Source organism: Heloderma suspectum, chromosome 17, assembly GCF_057233095.1.
Source record: "Heloderma suspectum isolate Gila_16-S chromosome 17, 16-S_ref, whole genome shotgun sequence".
NCBI classification, from domain to species: Eukaryota; Metazoa; Chordata; class Lepidosauria; order Squamata; family Helodermatidae; genus Heloderma; species Heloderma suspectum.
In genome coordinates this window covers 9503411-9523722 of record NC_139474.1, presented here as the reverse complement: position 1 = coordinate 9523722, position 20312 = coordinate 9503411, and the positions used below count along the sequence as shown (strand labels likewise).

The 20312-nt window shown below is 47.9% G+C and overlaps 2 protein-coding genes and 1 pseudogene across 11 annotated transcripts in view; all 3 read right to left on the bottom strand.

Annotated features, from left to right (window-relative positions):
• KCNK4 (potassium two pore domain channel subfamily K member 4) overlaps window positions 1-9442 on the bottom strand; it is a 28849-nt gene extending 19407 nt beyond the window's left edge. The window contains exons 1-2 of one of the 5 annotated variants that reach the window (XM_084823489.1): window positions 6313-9442; window positions 2943-2999 (exon numbers count right to left, since the gene is read on the bottom strand). The gene's annotated coding sequence lies outside the window, so the exon portion shown is untranslated. The remainder of the gene's footprint in view (window positions 1-2942; window positions 3000-6312) is intronic. The other 4 variants (XM_084823491.1, XM_084823492.1, XM_084823493.1 and 1 more) reach the window with 4 other exon arrangements.
• A 1161-nt stretch (window positions 9443-10603) lies between these two features.
• LOC146334400 (uncharacterized) lies at window positions 10604-11794 on the bottom strand (annotated as a pseudogene). The gene is made up of 2 exons (XR_014786224.1): window positions 11165-11794; window positions 10604-10744 (listed from the first exon to the last, which is right to left on the bottom strand). The product of XR_014786224.1 is annotated as an uncharacterized LOC146334400 (transcript).
• Window positions 11205-20312, bottom strand: part of GPR137 (G protein-coupled receptor 137) — a 31509-nt gene continuing 22401 nt past the window's right edge. For 3 of the 5 annotated variants that reach the window (XM_084823498.1, XM_084823494.1, XM_084823497.1), the window contains 3 exons: window positions 19823-20003; window positions 18916-19052; window positions 11205-11286 (listed from right to left, as the gene is read on the bottom strand). The gene's annotated coding sequence lies outside the window, so the exon portion shown is untranslated. Of the gene's footprint in view, window positions 11293-14944; window positions 14961-18915; window positions 19053-19822; window positions 20004-20312 lie in introns of those variants that run through there. The other 2 variants (XM_084823495.1, XM_084823496.1) reach the window with 2 other exon arrangements.

Genomic DNA, 20312 nt, shown 5'->3' with positions numbered 1-20312 from the left:
AGCTTCCCCTACTCCCTCAGCTTAATTGCCATGCAGGGACAATTTTCAAGGTAGATTGTAGGTGGGGAGGGAAGAGTCAATCCTCCCCTCCCCACATGCTGCAAGAACTCCCCCAAACCACACCCTGCATGGCAATTAAACATAGAAAAAAAATTTCCATTGGTGTCAATGGGAGTTTTTCTTTCTCAATGTAATTGCCATGCAGGAGGGCTCTCCAGGGGGATCACAGTTGGAGAGCAAAGAGTTAACCTTCCCCTGCCTTTGTGATGTGCCCCCCCCAAATCCCCCCTCCACATGGCAGCGAAGCTCAGAAAAAAATCTTCCATTGGTGCCAATTGGAAGCTTTTTTTTATTTGAGTGGATTTGAATGGGAAATTAATTGGCTGGCTTTGCCTTTTGGGAAGTTTAACTAAATCCTAGTAATTATTTCTAAATGTGCATAAATAAATATAAATTAGTATATGCAGATTCACATCCTACAGGCCCAGAAGCTTTTAATTGCCTAGCAACACCCCTGCTAGACACATTTTTCTTTTGTGCATCTCTTTCTCCGTCTTTCTCTCTCACACACTTGCATGCATGCACATGCACATAAATGCACACACATTCTGTCTCTCACTTCTACGAAACACATTTTACTTACATTTCACACCCAGACGTGCTGTGTTTTATAAACAGACCCATGTACACACTCACTCATACACAAAGAGCTGATACAAGTGACTAAAAGCCTTAGAGTAGCTTGGTTGTCTATCATTCTGCCCATGGCAAGGAGGATCAGGTGCAGCTGTGTGGTAAGCTGTGTGGTAAAATGTGTGGGCAAAATGGTCATCTGTATGTACTCACGGTCTCTCCATGTTCTAAAAATATATGTCTCTTCACTCTTCTACACATATTCTATGATATTTCTCCCCCGCCCTCCCCCCACACACACACTTCCATCCTATGTCTGTTTTACACAATTTCTTGTAAAATTTACCCTTGTGCCTCTTGTACACGCTCCCTATTTTATATCCCCAACACACACTTAGAGGTTCATTGTTGTTGTCTTTCATAAGTGCATGCACGCACATATACACACACATGCCATTTCTCTTCTGTCTGACACACATACCCATTTTCCCACTACGTCCCACGTGTTACCAAATATTCTTGGTCTCACCCGGAGATTTATACACCCACATACGTAGGCTGTCACACAGTCTCTTCATAAAAAACACGCACCGATGTGCACACTCTCACACACATGCACACACACACACACACACACACACTCCTCTCACACACTTGTGCTTTTCTTATCTTTTGCCAGTTTCTACAGATATGCTGTGTGTGTTATGCTAATTTCAGACACACACTTCATCCTCCCCCTCTGCCTCTTACATACCAGTCTGTCCCAATTCAAGCAAACAGCTGTGCTGTTTCAGCTTGTTTGTCTTGCACTGTCTTTCCTTGATGTCTGCATCTCTCTCTCTCTCTCTCTCTCTCTCACACACACACACACACACACACAGAACCCTGTTTCACAGTTTTAAAAAATCTATACACTTCCGATTGTGATCTGAAAAAAAAGCAAGCATACTTACCCAAAAGTCAGTAGTCCTGCTAAAAGCAATAGGACTAGCTGCGAAGTAAACATGTTTTGCATCTCTCTCTCTCTCTCTCGCACGCTCACACGACACACAGGCACACTTTAATGCTGTCTCACCCTCCTGTCTGCCTGCCACACTGCCACTTCTCTTGCTTCGGGTTTGGCCAAGAGAGAAGCCACGCACCGCCACATCATGCGCTTTCCCATGCTCAGTTGCTTCCCTTCCAACCCACCTAAAACACACACACACAGCCTCTCCAGACAATGCACCACACAGCACTCTCCCCCACCCCAAGTCCCCCTTCCCAAGGATGCAAAGTGCAGAGGGAGGGGGCAGTGATGCCCAATGGGGGGGCAGACAGAGAGGGTGTGCTGGAGACAGCTCCGGGACCCGCCCGAGCATCCCTGCAGTTACTCACTCTCTGCCTCTCTCTGCAGCAGCTCCTCCCTTGCCAAAGCGGATGCTGCTGGCTCGCCCCTGGCAGGTGAAACCTCCCCACCACCCCACCTTCAGTCAGCTCGCACCCAGGTCTCCTTCCCCAGTGTCCAAGCCTTGCCACCTTGGCAACCAGATCTAGCCCTGGCGGAGCCTGGGGTAGGGTGGCGGAGATTGTGTGGACGCAAGCGAGGTATCGTGGGTTAACCCTTTGGAGGAATGGAGGAGGGGGGATGACAACCAGAAAAATCTGCCAGAGTTCTGGTGAAGTAGGGGGGAGGAATGACAAAACTGCAGCACTATTCTGGGGGTGGGGGGTGGGTTTGCTTATGGGAAGCCAGGTGCCCGCTGATGAGAAATGTATGACATCAGGAGGAAAAGTGTGTGTGGGGGTGGGGGTGGGGGGTGGGGATTAGAGACATTGCCAAAGCATTGCGAAGAATTAAAAGTGGAATCTAAAAAACAACTCCCTAAATCATTAGAGGACAGAGTTTACTTCTGGAGGAAAAGAGGGAGGAAATTATTTGGGGGGGCACAGACACACTGGAATTGTACCCTTTGGGAGTGGGGGAGGGCCTCTTAGCCATACAGATAGGCACAAAGGAAGAGGTGGAAAAATAAGCACGGGCCCATTTGTGTGCGTGCATGTGTGTATCTGTTGTGTGTTTGCGAGTGAGCACACAAAATGTGGGGAATGGGGAGGAGAGGGGGAACTTGAAGAGATGACCCTCTGGTGTGGCCAATTAAACCTTTGCACGCTGCCTAAACATGACTGATATCCTCCGGCCCTAAAACAAAACCCAGAGGAGTCTACTGTGGGTCCATTGTGAAGTGGCGGCTGAAGAGGGGTGGGGCAAAAATGGGGAAAACACCCCCTTTGAGGGGAGGGTGACACCATTTCAATGCATTACTCACCTGTTAAGCCTGGCTCCCACCAGACTTCAGAGATGCAGCCTTCTCCTCTTCCTGCAGCTGGCAAAAAGATGCAAGGATCCTCATGTCTAGAGCCACCACATCCACTCATTCTCACTCTTTAACCTTGATCTTATGCTCTGGCAGGAGCGAGGGTCTTATTTTAACTCCCTTCCACTGTCGTCCCCACCACCCTGTTTGGAAATGGCCCTTTCCTACACAGTGGGACCACCCCACGTCTGTAGCCATTGTGGAACAGTAGGTTCAAAGCAAGGGTCCTCCACACTCAAGATTACTTAGCGTGCAATAGTTCCTCCTGAACACTCTTTAACCCCCATGCCACATTCATGTGCCGCATTCATGTGCCACATTCACATGGCAGAGTGATTAAAAGAGATGATTTCTTTTTGTAATCTTCAATCTGTGCTTACACATATGAGGGAATTCAAAATGTGTGTATGGTTATAGAAGGGACCACAGCTCAGTGATAGAGCACGTGGCTCTGCATGCAAAAGGTCCCACATCCCACTAGCCCCTAGCAGCTGCAGCTAAAGTGGCCATGCAGAGACAATTCTGGGCAGGATGGACCAATGGTCTGAGCCATTAAGCAGGCAGTCATGTATATGCACAGAGATTATTAACTACCACACCAGGCAAAAGCATGGTCTTTCCTACGTGACATGACAAACACTTTCTTTCCAGTCTCCCCACATAAGAGAAAATATAAGAAAGACGCTTCTATGGACAGCGAGAGACTCCCAGGAAATCAGGGGGAAATAGCAGTTGGCACTGCGATTCATAGCTATTCAGAAACAGATCGCCTACGAGAGTTTGGTTATCTGGATCAGCTTGCAAAGTGGCATGGAGAATTTTGCTACATGTCAGCAGCTGGTTTGTATTCACTTCTATGCTAACAATGGTTTTCTGTATGGATTCAACAAAGGATAATAACATAAAGTTGTAGATTTCTCTCCCCCCTCCCCCCCACAACCTCCTTGGTGGTGTGAAAGATTCCTTTCTCTCTCTCCTTTAAATCAGTATATCCTTAGGTGACAGGGCTCTGTCGTTACCTTCCAAATTCTTACGTGTATTGCATTGGAGACATGGGGCAATGTATCCCATCGCATGCAACAACCATACCTGTATTTTCTGCATGCACATGCACAGACACCCCACACACACACACACACACACACACACAGCACCACACACTGGTTTGTTACACACCACCCTGGATGGATTTTGCCACATTTTAAACCATACCAATGATAAAAGTATCTTTGGACAGAGCAATTCGTCAAGTAGCACAGGGGGCTCCTTGGATGGTTGTGTTTATTGTTGACAGGAAAGCCCCCCCCCCAAAAAAAGTGGGATGGGAGGACACCAACCCCAGCCACGTGTTCAATCCTCTTTGCCATTGGTTGCTTGAAAAAGCAAACCAGAGCATGATTGGCTGTCAAATAGCAATGGCTCCTGTGGAAAGATGTGATCCTCCAATAATAAGCAAGAGGTGGCAAAACCTGGGAGGGAAAATCCTGCCCCTCCCAACTCTTTCAGTTTCTTCCAATTGATGTGCCCCAAATTGCTTTCCTCATTTATTTATTTTTTTAAAAAAGGACCCTCTGCTCATTGGAAGGAAGGAGATGGATGGGTGAGGCTGGAATGCTTCCTTCAGCCTAGAACAGCCTCTTAGCAACATCAGCTTTCACAAACTTACGGATCCTTGCAAAGAACCGATGAAAGGGTCCAAATGCACTGTAAGCCAATCCACTGGAGAGATTAGCCCATCTCTTTCCAGATCAGGACTGGGGCAGGGGCAGCAGGCGGAGGGCAAACAAAACAGACTGGCAGCGTCGGCAAGGGGTGGGATTCGCCATAGCCGGTGATCTTTTCTGTGGTTGTGGTATGGAAATGTTGGCGCAAATGGCAAAGCCGCCACGGCACATCAAAGACAGCTTGCGCTGGGGCAATTAGGACATTTTATAAAGTGTGTGGGGGGGGAAAAGCGGAGGTTACGTGCGCTAATTTCAAGAGGGGTAGCCATGTTAGTTTTTTGCAGCAAAAACAATGAAGGGTCTTGTGGCACCTTTGGGTAAAGTCCAACCTAAGTTCTACTTAGAGGAGATCCATTGAAATGAATGGGACTTCAGCGAGTCACGACTAATTGAAGTCCCATTCATTTTTAATGGTTCTACTCTAAATAGGACTTAGGTTGGACTTCACCCCTAAAGACTAGCACATTTATCCTAGCATAATGTGGTCCACAAAAGCTGATGCCAGAATGCATGTGTTAAGTCTTTAAGGTGACACAGGACTCTTTGTTGTCTATGCTCAGGGGAAAGAGCTGTGTTGCCAAGCATGGCATGAAGGAATCTGGCAAACAACTACAACTTTTATTATTATTTCTAAACCTTTGGAGCAAAGGAAGCTGATCTAGTACTATTAATAACAACAACAACATTAATATTAATATTTTGTGAAAGCAAGCCTGACTAGCCCTTGTAAGTAGTTTGGTTCAGGTGAGGTGCCTGATGGGATTGAGAGAATGCGTATGTGTCTGACCATGAGAAGATAATTGTAACTTGCTCATTATAAGCAGGAAATTCCTATCCACCAAAGTAGATCAGCCTTGAAGATAAGAATGCAGCTGTGCTGATGCTGAGCTAAATTAGCTCTCAAGCATGCACAGTGTATTTTCTTAGTTCTCCAACTAACAGTCTGTATGAATGCATCCTGTTTCTTGTACTTGGGGAAACTCCGTTTCGACTGACTCTCCCACAGCTGTGATGTGTTTTAATAAATTTCTGGCTGTTCAGCCTAACCTGCCTTGAATATTTCCTTAACAATTTATTTATTTATTACATTTCGGTACTGCCCAATAGCCAAAGCCCTCTGTATGGTTCACAACAAGTAAAACCATGAAATACAACATAAAATACAATATAATAATAATAATAATAGTAATATTATAATAATAATAGTAGTAGTAGTAGAACTATTATTGTTATTATTATTTTCTAAACCTTTGGAGCATTAGGAAGCTGACCCTTATATCAGATGAGGCTATTTGCTCACCTCGCCTAGCCTTGCTTGCTGTGACTGTCAGCAGCTCTCCAGGGTCTCTGGCAGAAAAGGGTTTTCCCCATCAAGTGCTACCTGATGTTTTTTGAACTGGAGAGGCCGGGGACTGAACCTGAAACCTTCTGCACGCAAAGCAGGTGCTCTACCACTGAGCCAGAGTCTCCTCCCTTCTGCCTTCCCCCACTTTTTTTTAACCTGAAGGCAGAATTGTTTTACACAAGAATCTCTTGCCTGGTCTGAAGATGCCGCTGATTCTGGGGGGGTGCGGCGGTTTGCCACTGGGATTTCTCACCTGGGGGGCTGTGTTCTCAGACGCCTGTCCCCTCCTCCACCTCAGAGGAATCCTCTTCTGGTTCCACTCTTGGTGCCAGCTGGGTGACGGGGGCGCTTCCCAGAGTGCCCCAGCAAAGAACTTAAGGGCAAGAAGGGCCGGATGGGATGTCGGCAAAACCTGCGGAGGAAAGGAGGCTGTACCTGAATGTGGGGAGACTTTCCTGTTAAGTTTTCTACCTGCGCAAAATCTCCTTCCGATGTCTTTCTGACATGGTAACATCTGTGCATGCCGTTGCCAAGGTTTCTGGGCAGGGCCAGCTTCAGGTTTTGGGGGACCTTGGGCAAGATCCCTCCATGGGTCCCTCTCTCGACGTGTTGACCTTCTCCCCGCCCTGGTCCCCAGCGGCTCTTGCTCCTCCTCCTCTTCCTCATCATGGCCGCCGCTTGCTTGCCTGACAGGTAGACAGCCAGTGAGCAGGCTGGCAGTGGCATCTCCTGCTCCTCCTTCTCACCGCCACCATTGCCTGGAGCAAAGTGAGAGGCAAGTGAACAAGCAGGTTGCAAGGGTGAAGGAGCAAGCCAGGGGGCTCTGGTCAGTGGGTCCCTGCTGGGGGTGTGGGCTCTCGGCAGGCGTCTAGCCATGCCTACCCCTGATGCCAGCCCTGACTCTGGGAGATGTTCTAAGAGGCCAAGCTACATGACTCACGACCTGCCAAGCTGAACGCAGCCCGCCAGTCTTCTTTGGTGGTCCGCCAGGTGCTAGACAACCCCCTTTTGGGGTTATTTGTTTGGGATCCTCAGGCATGCAACGAAAGAGAAGATGCAGCAAACCAATGGAGCATCAACAAATTGGGGTAGTGGGCCACACATTGTGCAGGACTGTTCTAGGGCGCACACTTGGTTCTCGCCAGTCCCACTGGGCTGCACCGTGGCTCGGCATGAACTGAAAGTACATGACCTAAACATCAGCTGAAACCCAACAGCAATGAATGAGGCTTCATTGGCTGTTGAGTACAGGTGCTGATGGTTAATCCTTGCTTCCTTCACTGAGGTTTGGCCTGTTCCTGATTGGTTCTGGCTCAGCTTAGAAGTCGTGTTGTAGCATACTCTTATTTGTGACTAAAGCTGGTGTTTCATGCCGAAATGTCTGACAACTCTAAAATCTGTTTATATATATTTTTAATAAACTAGATGCACTATTGTTGGTCATTTGTTTCATTTTGGAGTGCTGTGTCATGCGCAACACATCGCAAACATGCTAATATACTGACATGTATGTACAGATGCTAACTGAGAACTAAAAATTCCAGTTTAAATTGAAATACAGTACATCCCACCATACTGGGGAACATAAACATGTAAGAACATCAGAAGAGCCCTGCTGGCTCAGACCAAGGGTCCATCTAGTCCAGCATTCTGTTCACACAGTGGCCAACCAGCTCTCGACCAGGAACCCATAAGCAGGACATGCGTGCAACAGCACCCTCCTGCCCATGTTCCCCAGCAACTGGCATGCATCGGCTCACTGCCTCTGGTACTGGAGGTAGCATATAGCCATCAGGACTAGTGGCCACGTATAGTCTTATCCCCCAGGAACACGTCTACCCCCCTTTAAAAGCCATCCAAAGTGGTGGCCATCACTATGTCTTGTGGAAGTGAATTCCATAGTTTAACTCTGTGCTGTGTGAAGAAGTATTTTCTTTTATATTCCACCAGTCAGTTTTATAGGATGACCCCATTGGGTTCTAGTATTATGAGACAGGGAGAAAAACATCTCTCTTTCCACTTTCTCCACACCGTGCATAATTTTGTACACGTCTATCATGTCTTCCCTTTCTTGCCTTTTTCCCAAGCTAAACAAATCCAGCTGTTGTAACTTGCATGCCCTGCTCTGTCTGCTGTTCTGCTGATGCTGATGGGCAACTCCAAGGCCCTTTTGCTCTTCCTTCTGAAGGTTCTTTATATTTAAACTGGACTTAGTCAGGACAGCCCATCAAACAGAGGAAGCCTTCAAAACAGAGGACGGTTCTCAGGCAGCCTTCGAACTGAGAACTGTCGTTGTAAAAGAGGACACATGGCCACTCTATGCCTACTTCTTTTTTTTACTACAACCCCGAGGTCCACCAACCGCGGTGCAAAATTAAGTCAGGGCATGAGGGAGGAGCTACATGCAAAATGGTGGCTCAAGGGGGCGGATGCAGGTGCAAAATGGCGTCAGGGCGGAGCCAATTGCCCACTGCATCACATGAGCCACACACAGGGATGGACTGCTGATACAAGTACAAACCTACCTCTTTGGTAGCAGGGATGGGGAACGTGGGCTCCAGAAAACGTTGCTGGACTGCAATTCCCATCATCCTTCACCACTAGCTATGCTGGTTAGGGCTAATGGGAGTTGCGGTCCAACAACATCTGGAGGGCCACATGTTCCCCACTGCTGTACTGAAGAGATTATAAGCAGCCAAATTAACCTAGTTTATCGTTGGTATTGTTGAAACAGTCGGGAGCCAGAAACCCTTGCCAAACTACTGCAAATCATCCAATGATTTACCAGTAGATCCTGAGCGAGTTTCTGCTCACCCTGGTCCAGAACTTGCCAGAACTCTCCAGCTCCTCCTCTGCCGGTACGTTGCAGAAGAAGACAGGCAGTGGGCAGGCTAGCTACCTTTCAAGGGTAGTTGTCTTCCTTCCTTCATTTATGAAGTGCCATGAGTGCACATGGAGCATTACAGAGTCCATTACAAAGGAAAGAGGTTCTCTGCCCCAGGAACTTTGACACAGTGAAAACAGAGGCAAGGGGCATAAACAGGAAAACAACAGGTGGCTGTTTCAGCTGCATATGCTCAACCTTTGTTACAGGCTGGTAGTTCTCACTGAAGAACCCCATAAAGCTTCCAAATACCTCAAAGATACCCTGGAACATGACGAATTCTCTGTCTACGCAGCAGGTTCATTCTGTTTCTAGCCCACGGGGTCAAACAGCAGCGTGATGCTTCCGCTCTGTTTCCACATACCCTTCGTGACCGCCTCGGGAAGCCCACAAGTTCATACTGGGCATCATCAAAAGCAACGGAGACATGTTCCCGGCGCAGATGGCGGCCCACCTGGGTCTGGACATTTTGCCAGCTCCCCTGCAACAGGGGCTCCCTCTTCTAAGCAGCTTCAAGAACTGCAAGACATAGAAGCCACAAATAAGAACAGGATGAGGGTGATTCCGTGGGGGTGGCATTTTGCCTCAAGACACCTCTGTCTCGGTGAGGAAACATGCAACCCTTTACTTAATTATTTAGGGTGCAACCCTGTGCACGTTTAGACAGAAAAAAGTCCTGTAACTCTCAGCATTCCCCAGCCAGCAGTGCTGGCTGGGGAATGCTGGGAGTTACAGGACATTTTTGTCTAAATGTGCATAGGATTGCACCTTAAACCTTGAATATGCACATTCTCTCTGTTTTCACAATGGACAGTCCTGATGTTTTGGGTCACTGTGTCCAATCAGTCACTGTCCCTGATGTATTTTATCTTTGTGCTAGTGTGAGTTTGTTGGTTCAGTTAGCACGTTTATATTCTACCTTTCTTCCATCAAGGATCTCTAGGCAGAATACACCGGGTTCCCAAGCAGTTTTCCATCCAGGCACTGATCAGACAACAGTTGGCCCAAGACATGTTGTTGTCTGAAGTGAAGGACAAGATGGCACCCGCCCTTTCCATGTGGAAAAGCAAAGTGGACTGGCAGCTGAATCTTACTTCAACACTGGCATCGTTGGGGCAGCATCCTCCACTACACCCAAGGGCAGCAGGGCAGCTTAGGGGGTGCAGGACAGGCTGCGTGGCGCGCACACCTCTGTCCTCCAATTACCTTGCCGCCCCCAGCATCTGCTTCCTGAGACAGCTACCTCACCCTGCTTAATGATAGGGCTGGCCCTGGACCAAACCCAGACCAGCTTAGCTTCAGCATCATGAGATCCTAATGATATAGGGCAGGATACAAATGGTTGAAATAAATAAATAATAAAATAAAATGTGCCCTCACACCATGCACTGGGACTAGTTGCCAAAAGTCTTCCTTCCAGCATGGTAGTTTTTTTTGTGGAGATAATTGTTTGGTATGGAAGAGAACGTTCAGTCAGGCAAGACTCTCTGCTCTGCCCCAAAGTGGTACAGCCAAGACAAAGGCTTATTAGCTTCCATGTGGACTAGTCCCATGAAACCCAATGTCCTAAACCATAATCCCTCTCCTTTTCTCTTCTTGCTCCCCAGTTTTTGGATTTTCTCTCCTTATATTCTATGCCCTTCTTTACCAGTCTCTGCTTCTCCGCTGTTTCCTAAACAAATCATTTCAAGAGGTCCAGGGGTATCATCGACTTCTCTTTCTTGGTTCCAGGTCTTCCAATGTGCCAGTTCCTCAGGAGGGCCTGGTTTTCCTGCAGGAGCTGGGTGAGAAAGTTCTCCAGCTGCAGAAGATACAGGGAAAGCCTGATGGTCATGCATGAAAACAGACATATCAGATCTATGAAGACATTGTGCCAAACCATAGTTTGCACTAACTATAGCTTAGAACCCCAGCCTGTGGTTTGAACCTCCATATGTACAAGATGGGCAAACCATGGTTTATAGCTGCATGTTCTGCTTTCATTTTCTGTCTGCTCAGGACTTAATCTGAAAGCCAAATCAAAGGACTAGAAGGCACTCTGCAAATTAAAAGTGTGACATAAATGCTTCTGTATTTACTTTGTATATCTGTGTGTGTGGGGGGGGTTAAGGCCTTGAAAACTCTATGCCAAATATTTCTGCCATCACAAGGATCAGAAACATGCTCTCTTTCTTGAAAGAGCTTTAAGATTCCCAGGATTGCATACACAGAAAAACCTTACTTGATTCTGCACTCCCGGCTGCATCTGCTTCTCTTCTGGAGGACCTTCTGCTAGGCTGTCATCCCCAATGCTTGCGTTGCCTTCCTGAAGCTGGGCCATGGGGACTTCTGTGGTCTCACTGCCTGTATCTCCAAGACATATGAGGGATTGGCTCCAAGAGGCTCCTCCACCCTCTGCCCCAGCAGTGCCCACAGCCTCTGGCCCTTAACGTTGGCCATATCCAAGTCCTTCCTGGTCTCTTCCAGCTCCTGGCGCAGGCTATTCATGAGCTGGTCCTTTTCCTCCATGTCCACCAGGAGCAATTCCACGTGGTGGCTTTGGGTCTCCATGGCTTCCGCCAAGCGTTCCATCTGTATCTCCAGCAGTTTTTGAAGCTTCTGTGGGCCAAGCTGGCCTGGGCCTCTGCTTTGGCCTTCCCTGTGGCTAAGGTCCGGAGGTCCTCATGCAAGGCCTCCATGTTTTCCTCAGGCTCAGGTTTCCCCTCAGCATCAGCCTCTCCTTTGGCCATAACTTGGGTCTGGGAGAGGCCCTCTGCTTCAGCTAAGGATGGTGTCTCCTCCAGGACCTGCCCTTTGGCTGGGACCAGGGTATCTATTTCCACTTGGGCCTCTTCTACCGCAGAGGCTCACAGCTTAGTCTTTCCCTCCACTTGGGCCTCGAGCTCCTTCCCAGCCTCCCCTCCACTGCCCTCAACCTTTTCTGCCACTGAGTCTTCTCCTTTTCCCAAGTCCCGTTCTTTGAGCCTGGCCTGGCCATCTCCTGGGAGACCTTGAGAATCCTCTCTCTTTTGCTGGGACAGTGGCGCCTGTCCCTCTTGGGACCAGGCCTTCTGCTGCTTTTATTGGGTATTGCATTTATGAAGACTGTTGGTTGTCTTCTAGAAAGGTAGGATATAAGACCATAAGAACCATGCTGGATCAGACCAAGGGTCTCTCTTGGCCCCACAACACCACTGGAATTATGCAGCCCCCTGGGAGCACATCCGAAACTGAATTTGGTCCTCGGCTGAAAGAGGTTCCCCAGCCCTGCTCTAGCACCTCACCGCCATTCCCTGCCCCGTAGCACCTGCTGCCCAAGGCGGTCACTTCGCTCTGCTCTGCTAGCTGGAAATCCACAAAGGAATTATTCTCTTTAGCAGCTCAGCTCTTGACATGCTCCTCACTCTTAACCTGCCCTGGAGGCATCGCAACGCTGTGCATCCGATTGATAGAGCAAACTAGGCCGGTGTTCTGAGCCCCGGTGTTGCAGCCAGCAGAGCGGCCTCTGGCCTTTCTGTGGCTGGATTGGTCTGCTCTGCCGTTGGCATCGCTCGCAAGTGCCTGACCCTGAAGCCGCGACTGCTGCCGAGGCCCCCTTGAACTGTTCCCAAGAAGGAGCTTGTAAAAAAGCACTCTGCAGATGAGCTGGAACCTTGTTAAATTCTCCGCCCGCAGATTGGGTGGCGAGGAGGGTAGCGGGGGGTGGGGGAACACATTTGGCTGCCATCCTTAGCTGCACTCCTTGCAAGCAAATACGGGAGATAATTAATTATCCTAATACGTTTGTCTGCTCGGCTGAGGGATGAGAACTTGAAGCCTCATAGAGATGTCAAGCAGTGCAGGAGAAACGGAGGTCACTTTGTCGCAAAGCGAGCAGAGCTTGATGTGGTGGGTTTCTGTGGGGCAGAGGCTGCCCCATAGGTGGCACATCCCTTCCTTTGCTCTTTGCAAGCAAGAATCACATCCTGTAGCATAGTAGCCTGATGAGAGCTAATGCATCTGTCGCATGCAGCCAAGGTTTTCTAAGAAGGTGCTGGAGCTCAACGTTGTCCCTAGCCCCCTTCACCTAATTGAAGCCTACCTCTTAATCCTTCGGGATGAACAGGTAAGGAAAGCCAGTGTAGTATTCTGATTAGAGAGCCCAACTAGGACTGGGTAGCTCAACCATGAAGCCCTTACTGGGTGATCTTGGGCCAGCCTCTGAACTGGTTCACACGTAACGACAACCCAGAGTACTGGATGAGTATGGATTGTCATTGAATCATGGGTTGTCGTTATGTGAATCCTGCGCTATGGTTTAACAATGGTTTGTTAACCACAAACAACCCAGAGTTCGCAACCCAACAACAAACCAGGGGTTCTCTTCCTGGGTTCATGGTTAACAACCCATACTTAAACCATAGTGCAGGATTTGTACATAACAACAACCCACGACTCAATAACAACCCATACTCTGGGTTGTCGTTATGTGCGAACCAGGCTTCATTCTCTGTCAAACCTACCTTACAGGGTTGTTGCAAGGATCAAATGTGGGCAGGGAGAACCTTGTCAATTGCCCTGAGCTCCTTTGGGATATAAATATAATAAATACATAAATAGTAGGCAATAGTTAATGGGAGGAATGGGCGCTCTGTACATGCTCAGAGGAAAGCCATCACACCTGCCAGCTTCTGAGGACAAACACCTATTTCAGAAATTCAGTCCTGTTTGACAGGGACCCTAAAACAATTTGTTTAGCATTATACTGACAGGCTCCGTATAATTTTAAAAACAAAACAGTCTCGCAGGTTGCAGCCCACACAGGTTAAAAACATAAGAAGAGCCCTGTTGGATCAGACCAAGGGTCCATCTAGTCCAGCATTCTGTTCACACAGTGGCCAACCAGCTGCCTACGGGAAACCCACACTCAGGACATGAGTGCAGCAGCACCCTCCTGCCCACGTTCCCCAGCAATCGGTACGTAGGCAGGCTGCTTCTGATACTGTAGGTAGCATATAGCCATTGTTACTAGCAGCCATTGATAGCCTTCTCCTCCATGAAGTTATCTAGTCTCCTTTAAAAGCCATCCAAGTCAGTGGCCGTCACTACTTCATGTGGTAAAGAATTCCATAGTTTAACTTTGCACTGAGTGTTGCATTTCAGGGGAGGGGCCACCCTTCCTCAACCTTGCACCCTCCAGATGTGTTGGGCCAATGGCCATACAGGCTGGGAATTATGGGAGTTGTAGTCCAGCACCTCTGGGGGACGTCAGGCTGGAAAAGGATAGACTAAGCAAACAGGTTGCTGACATCATCAGCCTGCACCAGGCCGCTATGGAATCCTGTGCAGGACTCGTATCTTTGGTTGTTTGAGCTGCAAGAAGTCAAGGCCTCTTCCTCCTCTGTCACGCGCGTGGCGGATGGCCAGAGATGTGTCGTTACAGAATGCTGGACTAAATGAACCCTTGGTCTGATCCAGCATAGCTCTTCTTACATTCTTACTAACAGTCCCTAACCATAGTATGGGTATAACCAAGTGCTTGGGCCTTTAAGGAATGACAGGAAAGAACTGAGGGAAATGCAAACATCCAATTCCATGCCACGGAAGAAGGCTACTGGGTTTCCACCGCATTGCGACACCATTTCTTGGTATCACCATATTTTAGTTTATTAACAAGCAAAGCCCGGACGCCCTTCATGGATCACTGCCTTGTTGTGGCGAAGGGGCTTGCGTAACTCAGTGAAGCCATAAGCTATGCTGTGCAGGGCCACCCAAGACGGACAGGTCATGGCGAAGAGTTCTGACAAAATGTGGTCCGCTGGAGAAGGAAATGGCAACCCACTCCAGTATTCTTGCCAAGAAAACCCCATGGAACGTATCACAAGGCTAAAAGATATGACGCCAGAAGATGAGCCCCTCAGGTCGGAAGGTGTCCAATATACTACTGGGGAAGAGCAGAGGGAATTTCCAAGTAGCGCCAGAAAGAGCGAAGCGGCTGGGCCAAAGCCGAAAGGACACTCAGCTGTGGATGTGTCTGGTGGTGAAAAGAAAGCCCGATGCTGTAAAGAACAATATTGTTTAGGAACCTGGAATGTCAGTTCAATGAATCAAGGTAAGCTGGAGGTGGTCAAACATGAGATGGCAAGATTGAACATCGACATCTTGGGAATCAGCGAACTAAAATGGACAAGCATGGGCAAATTTAATTCAGGTGACCATCATATCTACCACTGTGGGCAAGAATCCCTTAGAAGAAATGGAGTAGCACTCATAGCCAACAAAAGGGTGGGAAAAGCAGTACTGGGGTACAATCTCAAAAACGATAGAATGATCTCATTATGAATCCAAGGCAAACTATTCAATATCACGGTAATTTAAGTCTACCCCAACCACTGATGCTGAAGAAGCTGAGGTTGATCGGTTCTATGAAGACCTACAACACCTTCTAGAACTAACACCAAAAAAAGATGTCCTCTTCATCATAGGGGATTGGAAAGCTAAAGTAGGAAGTCAAGAAATAACTGGGATAACAGGCAAGCATGGCTTTGGTGTACAATGAAGCAGGACAAAGGCTAATAGACTTTTGCTAAGAGAACACGCTGATCATAGCAACACACTCTTTTCCAACAGCACAAGAGGCGACTCTACACATGGACATCACCAGATGGTCAATATTGAAATCAGATTGATTATGTACTTGGCAGCCAAAGATGGAGAAGCTCTATACAGTCAGTAAAAACAAGACCTGGAGCTGACTGTGGCTCAGATCATGAGCTGCTTCTTGCAAAATTTTGACTTAAATTGAAGAATGTAGGGAAAACCACTAAACCATTCAGGTATGACCTAAATCTTATCCCTTATGAATATACAGTGGAGGTGACGAATAGATGTAAGGGATTAGACCTGACAGACAGAGTGCCTGAGGAACTATGGACGGAGGTGCGTAACATTGTTCAGGAGGCAGCAACTAAATCCATCCCAAAGAAAAAGAAATGCAAGAAAGCAAAGTGGCTGTCTGATGAGGCTTTACAAGTAGCTGAAGAAAGAAGGGAAGCGAAAAGCAAAGGAGAGAGGGGAAGATATATCCAACTGAACGCAGAGTTCCAGAGAATAGCAAGGAGAGGCAAGAAGGCCTTCTGAAATGGACAATGCAAAGAAATCGAGGAAAACAACAGAATGGGAAAGACTAGAGATCTCATCAAGAAAATCGGAGATCTCAAGGGAAAGTTTTGTGCAAAGGCGGGCATGATAAAGGACAAAGAAGGCAGGCACCTCACAGAAGCTGATGAGATTAGGAAGAGGTGGCAAGAATACACAGAAGAACTATACAGGAAAGATCTGAATGTCCCTGATAGCCATGATAGTGCAGTCACTGAACTTGAGCCGGACATCCTAGAGAGTGAAGTCAAGTGGGTCTTAGGAAGCATTACTGACAACAAAGCTAGCGGAGATGACAGTATTCCAGCTGAGCTGTTTAAGATCCTAAAAGATTATGCTGTTAAAGTGCTGCACTCAATATGCCAACAAATTTGTGGCCACTCAACAGTGGCCACAAGACTGGAAAAGGTCAGTTTACATTCCAATTCCAAAGAAGGGCAATGCCAAAGAGTGTTCAAACTACCGTACAATTGCGCTCATTTCACATACCAGCAAGGCTATGCTCAAAATCCTACAAGCTAGGCTTCAGCAGTACGTGAACCGAGAACTACCGGAAGTACAAGCTGGGTTTCGAAGAGGCAGAGGAACTAGAGATCAAATCGCCAACATTTGCTAGATCATGGAGAAAGCAAGAGAATTCCAGAAAAACATCTATTTCTGCTTCATTGACTGCTAAAGCCTTTGATTGTGTGGATCACGACAAACTCTGGCAAATTCTTAAAGAGATGGGAGTACCAGACCACCTTACCTGTCTCCTGAGAAACCTGTACGAGGGCCAAGAAGCAACAGTAAGAACCAGACATGGAACAACCGATTGGTTCAAAATTGGGAAAGGAGTACGACAAGGCTGCATATTGTCGCCCTGCTTATTTAACTTATATGCAGAGTACATCATGAGAAACGCCAGGTTGGATGAATCACAGGTCGGAATTAAGATTGCCGGGAGAATTATCAACAACCTCAGATACGCAGACAGTACCACCCTAATGGCAGAAAGCGAAGAGGATCTAAAGAGCCTCTTGTTGAGGGTGAAAGAGGAGAGTGCAAAAGCTGGTTTGAAACTCAACATTACAAAAACTAAGATCATGGCATCTGGCCCCATCACTTCCTGGCATATAGAAGGGGAAGAAATGGAAGCAGTGACAGATTTTATTTTCTTGGGCTCCAAGATCACCGCAGACAGTGACCGTACCCATGAAATTAAAAGACGCTTGCTCCTTGGGAGGAAAGCTATGGCCAACCTAGACAGCATAGTAAGAAGCAGAGACATCACCTTGCCGACAAAGGTCCGTCTAATCAAAGCTATGGTTTTCCCAGTAGTAATGTATGTCTGTGAGAGCTGGACTATAAGGAAGGCTGAGCGCCGAAGAATTGATGCTTTCGAACTGTGGTGCTGGAGAAGACTCTTATGAGTCCCCTGGACTGCAAGGAGGTCAAATCAGTCCATCCTAAAGGAAATCAACCCTGAGTGCTCATTGGAAGGACAGATACTGAAGCTGAAGCTCAAATATTTTGGCCATCTAATGCAAAGAGAAAACTCCCTGGAAAAGACCCTGATGCTGGGAAAGATTGAAGGCAAAAGGAGAAGGGGACGGCAGAGGATGAGATGGCTAGATAGCATCACCGATGCAATGAATATGAACTTGAGCACACTCCGGAAGAGAGCGGAGGACAGGAAGGCCTGGCATGCTATGGTCCATGGGGTCACGAAGAGTCGGACATGACTTAACGACTGAACAACAAAGCCCAGAGGCTTGGCTATTCGCATATAGCTGAGTTCTTAAAAAGAACAAAAAGAACAAAAACAAAAAAGCAGATGGAGTGTTCAATTAGAACAGGAGAGGAGCAACTGGGTTCATACTGATCCAAATTTCTGTCCGACTATTATCTCTCTCGAATGGCCTTAAGAAGAGTGGGGGGGGGGAGTCTCTTGGGCTCTCTTCCTTCATTTGTGTAAGTGGAATACTAATGACCCACCTTGCAGGGTTGTTTGTGGAGATGAATGAGGTCATTACTGTGAGGCACTCTCCCAGACCTGCTGTGCAGCTAAATGCAGCATAACATTAACAGGGGTCCTTGGGTAGGATAGGAGGGTCCCTTGGCCTTTTAAACTCTGTAGATTTAATGCCTTTCTTTAGGTATGAAAAAACCCCTAATAAAAAGAACGTCTTAAAAGATAAAAGTAACAGTGGAGATTAACCTAAACATTTGGCTGGGATTAGATGTTTATGCTGTCTCTGAAGCCCATGTAAATGCATTCGCTCAGTCATCCCTCCATTCTTTGTTACCTATGACAGTCAACCAGGGGCTCACTAAGACTTTTGGATTTGCTGTTTGCCCACAGAGGCATTGCTAGGCCTGGGCCCAAGGGCCCTCGGCCCCCAAATCTATTTCCCAGGGCCCTGGAACTATTCCAGAGAGTCTGGAGTATCCATTGGAAGCTTTTTCCTCCCCTTCCAACATGCTACAACACCCCACCCCCCCATCTTCCCCCGCATGGCAATACAGCATAGAGGGGGGAAAAACACTTTCCCCACTGGGTCATGGTGCAAATTCAGAAGAATTTTTTTTATTTGAGATTATTTGAATAAGAAATTCATTGGCAGGCTTTGCCTCCTGTGAAATTTAAATAAACCCTAGATATTATTTCTACATTTGCACACATGGATATAAATTATCATATGCTGATGGGGGCTGGGCCTCAAATATTTAAATTGCCAAGCAACATCCCTACCTGCCTAGTTCTGCAAGAACAGGAGGTTTAGTCAAGCAGGCCACCATAGTTGCCTCGATTCCCAAGTTGTGCAGGCTGGCACATTAGGAGTTGTGCACTCTGCCTTCTTCCAGCCTACTCACCTCGACCTGGTCTCCACGCTGCTTCTTCCACTGAGCCAGCTTGGCTTGGGTCTGCTTTAGCTGCCCCTGCAAGTTCCAGAGTTCCCTTTCCTTCTCTTGAGTCTGGGCCTCCACTTTGGCAAACACTAGCCTCAGCTCTGGATGGTGGAGGGAAAGGGGAGAAGCCACATAGGCCAAAAAAAGGGAGACAGACAGAGAGCAAATCCTTGCTGCCACTCCAGGTTCTAGATTATCACATCTTCTGGGCCAGGGGTAGGCAACCTGAGGCCTGAAGGCTGGAATCAGCCCTCGGCCTAATTTCATCCAGCCCTCTGCAAGCAATCAGTTCAGACCTCTGGCAAGACTGATTTCTCCCTTCCCCCACCAGCCGTCCACTTGACAGGGAGGAAGAGAGAGACAAAGGGGGTGACAGAGAGCAAGAGACAAAGAGAAAAGGGGGTGTCAGAGAAACACAGAGAAAAAGGGGTGTCAGAGAGAGCAAGAGAAAAAGGGGGTGAGTGAGTGAGACAGAGAGAAAGGGGACATAGCAAGAAAAAAGGGGTGGCAGTGACAGCGAGAGACAGAGAGCAAAGAGGGTGTCAGAGAGCAAGAGAAAAAGGGGATGACAGAGAGAGTGAGGCACAGAGAGAAAAAGGGGATGACAGAGAGAGTGAGGCACAGAGAGAAAAGGGGTGACTTCATCCATGTTTAACTTTGGCCCCACTTTCTGCCAGCAAGCCCCCCATATATTATGCCTGAGGCAGTGCAGCTCTTTGACAGAGACGTAGGCACCGCACCCCTGCTCTAGGCGTACAAATAGCTATAATCACAACGAGTCACAAGCGAGCAGCAAGGGTGCTACAGAAAAGGTACCTCACATGTCACTTGAGTGAGCGAGCCAAGTCATGTGGACTAAAGGTTCTAATACCTTAATTATCTTTCTTCAGTCTCTCTCCTGTAGACTCCAGTTCTGCTGCCACCGATTAGGCTCCCTCACCATTCTCTGTGGAAATGGGGCTCCCAGGTGGGATGCCTGGCAAAGCTGTTCCTTGCTGTCAGATCTCCTTCTGCCAAGGACCCCCAAGTGCTGGGCTGCTGCACTGAGTCATCTGGAAACGGGGGAAGGAAGATGGAGTTTTATGGTCCAAGACCACCTTTTGAAAGAGGGGTGGGGAAACTCTTCCAGCCTGCAGGCCCAGTTCAATTTCAGAGAACCTCTCGGGGGGAGGGGGGTGCATTCCGATGGTGGGCAGGACCAGAGGCAAAAAGACCAGAGTATTGTAGCTTAAAGTTCTTACTGCCGGTAACCAAGTCGTAGGAGAGGAATTTCAGACTTTTGGAATGGGGGAAAAACTGCACAAAAGCTGGGAAACTACCAAACGATTGGTGGTTTGGGGGAAGGGACTGGGGCTGGGGGG